Here is a 7,877-nt window from a genome sequence, read left to right as displayed (position 1 = left end):
GGGAGCGAGGTTTGTTTATTATTCCAGCAAGTACAAGTTGTGGAGATGTGTAGCATTGTTAATAAAATCTTAAAACTAACTGAAGACGATAGGTAGGCTTCAGAACACCAGGACCTTAGATGTAAGTCTACTGAAAATTAAGAAACGATGAAATGTAGGTAGGTTTACCACTAAAGCCACTCCGTAAGAGGCCTGGGATGACGTAATGATAGATAACAGACCAGGGCAACCTTAGTTTTCAGTGCAAATGGAGAGTGTGCACCCAACGTTCAGTATCTGGAGTTGCCTTTGTTATTTACGTATCGGCTCTACTGTAGCAGTGGTTCCACTACCTATACTTGGAGACAGGAGTCACTGTAATCCAGACGATGTTAAGGGAAAGAAGGAAAACCGGCGCAATGAAGTTTCACTGACTCTCCGAAAACCTGAACCAGGAACAATTCGTCTAAAATGGTTTTTATTAGACCAACACATCCATTTACAAGCTGATTTTATGCACACTTTATTACAGGTTGATAAGTGGAACGAAACACGGGACTATTGTAAAACACATGCGCAGTTCACACAGAATACCACAAAGAGTATAGTTGCCACCATGAGTGAAAGTCCACACCTGTTGTACTGAAGGAAACTTACACTTGATTGGTACAAGCATACTGACCTGAAGTAATGTTACGTCGAAAAATATAAAACCAATATCGTACTTTCAGAAATGTCACACTGGATATGAAACCAATTTCAAAATATCATACTGTGAATAAGACCAATGACATAAAACCTTGCACCAAATTAGAGAAGACGCAGACTCGCTTTCTTATAACGACTTATCATAATGATAATAGGTGGGATATTCACGGCGGATTGTCGTCTCTGCAATTGCTATATGATCATAGAAGAAATGCATCCGGCAATATTACTGAATCATCATTGAGTTTCGTTGTTTATAATTCCCCATTTGCATACCATCAGGGGAAGTTTAAAGTTCACACAAGTGTTAGTTAATAAACTACTTTTACTTGGTAGCAACGTAGGATTCCGAGCAAATAGCACTCGGTGTGACTGTATCGCTGATAGGTGAAGACAGGTGCGACGACTACTTTAAAAAAGATTGCTCAATGAGTGTGTAGCCACTATTCAAGTAAGAGACCGATGGATGAGACTGTAGAATCCAAAACTCTCGGTAATCCAAACAGGCCAGGACTGAAGAAAATACGATGGTGCATCCAACTTTGTACATCAAAAACGTTGTTTATATACGACGAGAAACATCTGCACAAAACAATGTAAATGAGTGATTCCAAATAGATAGATATGATCGTAAATGAAGCAGACCATACCTGAACAGTGCTTTTTCCGGCAGCTACACTCACTCTTGCAACACCGAACTTGTAAGATTTATTGGTAAAAAGTATAAGGCTTCCTATCAGCTCAGATGTAACGCCCTATCCAAGGAGTGAAAGATTTTCAGAGACAAAGTAGCTTCAAACGGAGAAGTTAACTATCCAAGAGCAGTAGGCCTTCTTAAGAATTAGGAAATCGTATGTCGATCCCACCAAGCACCGATCGGTACAATTAAATCAAACAGGATCAGTCAACAAGACGGTCACTGACGGGATTCAAAAGGTTAAGTAAGACAAGAGTGAACAACAACAAATAACAACATCCAAGTCAACCGCGCAAAGTAGCAATAATTACTGTAAATAAACCGAAATGGAAACAGAATATGCTTGAGTGCAGTCAACAACAGAAATGCGATATGTTTGAATAAGGAACAAAAGAATAGTCTAAGGTGAAAACGCACACGGAGGGATTTTCCAACATATTGTTACGGCCACAAGCAAACGGATTCTACAAAGACTTTGTGAGAATTTCCGGGACGGTATTGTATAATATTCATGTCGGCGGAGATGAGTGTACAAAGGAAATGTAGCTAGGTTGTCAAGGGATGCCAAAAGTCTAAGTTTACTGAGGAGGCCGGACGAATGGCTAGGGGAAAGTTCAAAGTCGAGTGAATTTACTAACTACCAATAGGTCTTAAATCGTTATGATGTATGACAACTGCAATCAGAATGACTAGATAATGTACAAAGATGAACTGTGTGGACCAGTTGTATATCCCACACAAAATTTACATCAGAGATACCGTTTTATGTGTTTTACCAACCGGCCTTTTAGTTTTTCTGTACACTTACCATGACCATAATGGTGAATGTGGCTTTGTTAGGCCTCAACAAAATAATAGGTTGACCCACATATCTAAGAAATCGTCTGGTCGCCTGTAGACGTTAACTAATTATTAATCACCGTTATTACTTGCTGATATTATTCGCGAATAACTTATTCATAGACAGGTTTCGTGAAATCTCTTTGGGTTTCGTCAGAAACTCACGAGAGTTTCAATAGCGTTAGCATAATATTCCCTAATATTTAAACGGTTTCTGTAAGAATTACGAAGAATGTTAAGTTGACGGTGAAGAAAAAGAAGACAACTCGCAAGCAATTTTATAACTGTTTTCGACAGAGAATAACAACAAATGGTCTTATATGTCACACGGGATTTGAAATAAATCATTGTTGCGGTGAGACTATCAGTTTGAACCATAGTAGTTTAGAGTGACGCGACAGAAGTCCTAATTAAGAGCAAAGAAAGATCGTTAAATTATCCATTAGTGGGAGCTATATTTGAATAGTGAATATAAAATTACCTGAAGAGCCAATTTATTGTGGCAGTTCACATACAAGATTCTGTATTTCTATCAAAAACCCTGGAAGGGTAGGAACAAAATTTATACGGAAGGAAAGGAAGGCTGAAGGGAAAAAATGCTACTTCATCCTTTATTATTTGTTGTCTTACGTGATAGGTTATTGATGAATTAGACAGTTTAGTTTTTGCGTCGTGTATACGGAGCTGGACGACCAGTGTATGCTGTGCACTCAAGTAAATTAAATCACAAGGAAAATGGCAGTTTTGCCCTAAGAGTGTGAGTCGAAATGAGCTACCTGTTGTATGGAGCTTGAACGCTAATAGAGATGTGCGTGCATTTAGAGAAATTTAGCGATGTTAACCTGTTGATTCGGCTCAGTAAGCGACATAAGTGCTTACTATGATGAGTAGCACACCTGAGAAAGGCTCACTATTCTCTGGACCAGATGGCGAACGACTGTAGCTAGTGAAGAATGATGTAAGTCAAAAGAATCAATGTCGTGAAGTCCAGAAACATCACTAATAAACATACTAGGTGTGTAGTGGGATGGGACCCTAGCCATACGACCTTTAAACCCGAGCATGTAATTACTGTAAAGATTTATATTCAACAATCAACACGAGAAGTTCAAAGATGGTGAATGTGAGAACACTTATTAATTAGTCGGATGGCATGGCTTAGTTTTGCAGGTGTGGCCATTATTGTGCAACTTATCCCCTTTATTCATATTAGATGTATTGTCCTACCTCCAGCCTAAACATGTTCTTTAGAAACTCCAACCAGCATATTGCTGATTATTACGATACGACGAGTCAGAATGGACGGTAATGTAACTTCCACGTGGGATCTTACAGATCAGATTTTCAAATCATGACAAATCTAAAGTTTTGGGATTAGGTCTATTACCATGGCACTACTAATAACGAACTAGACCGTAATACCACAGGTGTAACGTAGCGGTTGGAACCGCGCGGTAGTGCTTTCACTACTGTGAAGAAATCGCGCACATTGGTCTGTCACACCATCCTCGTGGAAGTCCGGTTCTGTGTAGCAGAATCAGGCTTCTATATTGTCGGGCCAGAATGGGACTAGCTGAAATGAGGAAGGCGAAAGAGTCTTTATATTAGGTTACTTAGGTGTCTTCCATCATGACGAATATAAAGTACACCAATGGACGAACAAAAAGTATCCGAAACTATGAAAACAAAATCACAAAATGTGAAAATAACAATTAAGAAATAATACGTAATGTTCCAACAAGAAACAGACTCACTGTTGTTTAGAATTTGTGTACTAGATTACGCCGGTCTCACCACTCAATATACCAGAAGTAGGGGAGTTCGACAATGCCTTCACATGCAACACCCTTATAATAGAAGTATACCAACCTAGTCAAATCAGAAGTCGGGAATGAAGTGGTTTGAAGATATATTTGAAAGACTATTGATGTATCGGGAAACGTTTGGTCTGACCTGGCTAACAGTTACAAGGGGTGCGTAGCATGGAGTGCCCATTCGTGATGTGGTGTAGATGCGTGATTAAGCGCCTTAAGCTAGGGCGTGTCCAGTAAAACTGATGACGTCGGCGAGAATGTTGAAGACCCTAAGAACTACTGGTTTCGGGGATCTATTCGCCGCTGCAGTATCTAGACAGACACTGGATTTCTTCTGAAGAGCAGTACGGTTTTAAAACAGGCTACTCATTTCTGACGAACCTGCTGGCAGCCCGTAAAACTTGGGGCCACTCTAAAGTTTAAATGTCACCCATAGATGCAGCCTTCATTAAATTCAGAAAGGCTTTTGATAAAGTCCCATACAACCGCTCGTTGTCTAAGTTAAGTGATATCTGCATTACTTACTTAGTTACGCCTGTTGCCCATCGTAGAGTAGCATATGCCCCCCACCAGCACTCTCCATCCAACCCTCTTCTGGGCAATCCTTTCCAGTTCTTTTCAATTGTCATTTATCTTTTTCATATCTGCTTCTGTTTCCTGGCGTAATGTGTTATTCGGCCTTCTTCTTTTCCGCTTTCCTTCCGTATTTCTAGTTAGCGCTTGCCTCGTTATGTATTTTCGTGGTTTCTCCAATGCATGTCCGATCCACTTCCAATGCCTTTTTCTAATTTCATCTTCAGCTGGAAGCTGGTTTGTTCTTTCCCACAGAAGGCTGTTGCTGATGGTCTCCGGCCAGTGAATGTTGAGTATTTTTCGTAGACAACTGTACCTTCTTGACAATGGTTGTAGTAGTTCTCCACGTTTCAGCTCCGTACAGTATAACTGACTGTCTTGACGTTCGTATTGAAGATTCTGACTTTGATATTGGTTGACAGTTGCTTTGAGTTCCATATGTTCTTCACTTGCAGGAACGCGGTCATTGCTTTGTCAATCTTCGCCTTTACATCTGCGTCAGATCCTCTTTGTTCATCAATGATGCTTTCCAGTTACGTGAATGTTTCCACCTCTTCCAGAGTTTCTCCATCAAGTGCGACCGGGTTTGTGTTCTCTGTGTTGTATTTGATAATCTTGCTTTCTCCTTTGTGTATGCTGAGGCCTATTTATGCAGAGGCTGCCGCTACACTAGTTGTCTTTGTCTGTATTTGTTCGTGTGTATGAGATAGGAGGGCTAGGTCATCTGCGAAGCTCGAATAGTCTAATTGATTCTGAGATATCTATTGTGTTCCGTGTTTCTCCTCAGATGTCGAAGTCTTCATAATCCAGTCAATCACCGGAATAAGGATGGTGAGGGAGAGTAGACAGTCTTGTCTGACTCCAATCCTTACTGGAAATGCATCAGTCAGCTGTCCTCCATGCTCGACTTTGCAGTGTAGTCCGTCATATGAGTTCTGGATAATGTTGACAATTTTCTCAGGAACTCCATAGTGTCGAAGAAGTTTCCATAATGTTCTCCTGTCCACATTGTCAAACGCCTTCTCATGGTCAGTGAAGTTTATGCATAGTGACGAGTCCCATTCAAGCGATTGTTCTACGATGATCCGTAATGTTGCCAATTGGTCTGTGCACGACCGATCCTTACGGAATTCAGCCTGTTGGTCTCGAAGTCAGGCGTCTACCGCGCCTTTCACCCGGTCCAGCAACACCTTTGGAAACGTTTCCTGATACTGACAGTAGTGTGATGCCTCTGTAATTCTCACATTTGCTCAGATCTCCTTTCTTTGGTATATTGATATGGTGTCTTTCTTTCCATTCCGTCGGCACTTGTTCCTCCTCCCAAATCTTCTTGAATAGAAAGTGAAACATGTTTGCTGTTACTTCAATGTCTGACTTCAGTGCTTCAGCTGGTATATTGTTAGGTCCTGCTGCCTTCCCACTCTTGGTCTGTCTGGTGGCCATCTTGACTTTTTCGATCGTTGGTGGAGTGAAATCCGTAGGAGCGTTTGTGTATGCTGCTTCAATGTCCTATGGGTTCAGTGGGGCTGATCTATTCAGCAGTTCCTCGGAGTATTCTTCCCATCTTTTCCTCTGTTCTTGAGTCTCCGTGATCGTCTTTCCTTCTTTGTTCTTGACCAGTCTTTCCGGTTTAGTATGTCTCCCTGCCAGTTTCTTCGTTGTATCATATAGTTGTTTCATAATGCTTTCTCTTGAAGCTTTTTTCGCCATAGTTGCTAGTCCTTCCATGTATTTCTGCTTGTCGGCTTTAATGCTCTTCTTCACTTGCTTGTTTGCTTCTGTGTACTCTGCCTGTGCCTTGACTTTCTCTGCTCATGTTTGAATGTTGTTAATGGCTGTCTTCTTGTTCTTCATTTCATCAATCTTTTCCAGGGTTCCCATCGAGATCCATTCCTTATAATGATGCCTGTTGAGGTGGTGATCGGAAGTTATGTCAGCTCCTCTCCTGGTTCTCACATCTTCCACTGGTATTCGGAACTTTTTGTTGATGCAAATATGATCTATCTGGTTCTCTGTAATGTGGTACGGCGAGATCCATGTAGCTTTGTGTATGCGTTTGTGGGGGAACATTGTGCCGCCTATAACCAATTTTTTGAATTCACACAGATTTGCAAATCTCTCTCCATTTTCGCTTCTCTCTCCCAGTTCATGTCATCCCATGACATCTTGATACCCGGCGTTGTCCATTCCGACTTTGACGTTTGGATCTCCCGTCAGGATGGTGAGACCCCTTCTTGGACACGTCCTTATGATTGATTGCAGCCTCGAGTAGAACTGATTTTTATCGTTGTCGTTGCCATCATTGGTGGGTGCATAACATTGGATAACATTCATTGTGATCCCCTCCTTCTTTGTTTTGAATGATGCTTTGATAATTATGGATCCGTGAGATTCCCATCCTACAAGTGCATTTCGTGCTTCATTGGACAGCATTATAGCAACTCCCTGAGTGTGTGGATCATTTTCCTCTTCGTGACCGGTGTACAGCAGCATCTCTCCCGTATCTAGCCCTTGCTGTCCAGCTTGGGTTTAACGGGTTTCGCTGACCCCAAGTACTGCCAATTTGTATCTCCTCATTTTCGTTGCTATTTGATTGGTCTTCCCAGGCTCCCACACTGTCCGGACGTTCCATGAACCTATAAAAATTGTTGCTCTGGTTGTTAGAAGGGCCATCGGCCTCGTGACTTCCAAATAATCTCGGCTTCCATCATGAGGCCTCATATTTCTGCCTTCAACTCCCAGGGCAGAGTTTACTTACTTACTAACTTACGCCTGTTACTCCCAATGGAGCATGGGCCGCCGACCAGCATTCTCTAACCCACTCTGTCCTGGGTCTTCTTTTCTAGTTCTATCCATTTTTTGTTCATTCTCCTCATGTCTGTCTCTATTTCTCGGCGTAATGTGTTCTTTGGCCTTCCTCTTCTCCTTTGACCTTCAGGATTCCATGTGAGGGCTTGTCTTGTGACACGGTTGTGTGGTTTCCCCAAATTGTGCCCAACCCACTTCCAGCGCTTCTTCTTGACTTCTTCCTCCGCTGGGATCTGGTTTGTTGTCTCCCACAGTAACTTGTTGCTGATAGTGTCTTGCCATCGGATTTGAAGTATCTTGCGTAGACAACTGTTAATAAACACTTGTATCTTCTGGATAATGGCTTTCGTAGTTCTCCACGTCTCCGCCCAATACAGTGGAACTGTCTTGACATTTGTATTGAAAATTCTAACCTTGGTGTTGGTTGACAATTGTTTTGAGCTCCAGATGTTCCTCAG

This window comes from Schistosoma mansoni, chromosome W (assembly GCF_000237925.1).
Source record: "Schistosoma mansoni strain Puerto Rico chromosome W, complete genome".
In the NCBI taxonomy this organism is placed as follows: domain Eukaryota; kingdom Metazoa; phylum Platyhelminthes; class Trematoda; order Strigeidida; family Schistosomatidae; genus Schistosoma; species Schistosoma mansoni.
The sequence above is the reverse complement of the archived record's forward strand: the minus strand, read 5'-3'. Positions refer to the sequence as shown.